Source organism: Alligator sinensis, unplaced genomic scaffold (assembly GCF_000455745.1).
Source record: "Alligator sinensis unplaced genomic scaffold, ASM45574v1 scaffold538_1, whole genome shotgun sequence".
In the NCBI taxonomy this organism is placed as follows: domain Eukaryota; kingdom Metazoa; phylum Chordata; order Crocodylia; family Alligatoridae; genus Alligator; species Alligator sinensis.
The window spans coordinates 207,128-208,094 of record NW_005842999.1 but is presented as its reverse complement, the minus strand read 5'-3'; positions in this window follow the sequence as shown (position 1 = coordinate 208,094).

Sequence of the window (967 nt, the reverse complement as noted above, 5' to 3'; positions counted from 1 at the left end):
CAGGAACATTGGCACACACCCTAGTCAAAATCTCCAGTTTTGTCTGCAATTAACACCCAGTGCTTCTGGGGAAGGTGAAAGAAAACTCCTTGACACGTGTAGCAAGTGGAGGTGAACAAATTCCTTCCCAACCCCCTGTGGCAAACAGCAAAGCCCAGAACCATGGGAAATACCCATTGTAGAGTACAAGCCTAGATACTTCTTGAACATGCCTAAGCAATGCTTGTCCAATTTTTGAACACCTCCAATAATGGAGTTTCCACATCTTTCTTGGGTGATCTGTTCTGTTGCCTCAGTGTTGTGCAAGGGAAGAAGTGGTTGGCTGTGGTACACTAGCTAGTGCATTCACAGCTAGTTTAGGTTAATGCAATGCTGAGTGGCAGTACCCAAGCCAGTACACAAGTTTCTCATTGTTACATGGCACTTTCTCTAACCTTCAGGTAAATGTTATGGCTCTTTTTTCTGTATGCTCCATTAAATATTTAAATAGATATTGTCTTTGCTACATATTATTGTTTGGCATTTGGAAAAAGCTGGATGATGTATTTTTATCTGTATTTGCTTGCATATGCCCCTTCAGCCCTCCCCAAAACAAATCAGCCCTTGACAACTGGAGTACTTTTCTTAAGTGGGAATCTGACTTTGCTGGAATAGAAGCAGGGAGGAATAAAGTACAGTCTGTATCCCTTTGGTGGCTCCCAATATGTATAGAGCTTCTCTGTGGCCCAGCAAGCAGTATAGGCAGAGTCCCATTTTATCTCTTACAGCTGGTAGTTGAGCATTTGCACTGGCTTAAGGCAAGTGAGCTGCAGTCTGTAGTATCTTAATGACCCTTGTGGTGTGGAAAAAGCACATTATTTACAAGGCTTTATATAAAGAATATTTACAGTAAGAAGTAACAGTCTTGCCCTTGTGGGGATCTGGAGCCTAGGCTTGTTGCTATCCTGCCACACTGGGAAATTCCTGC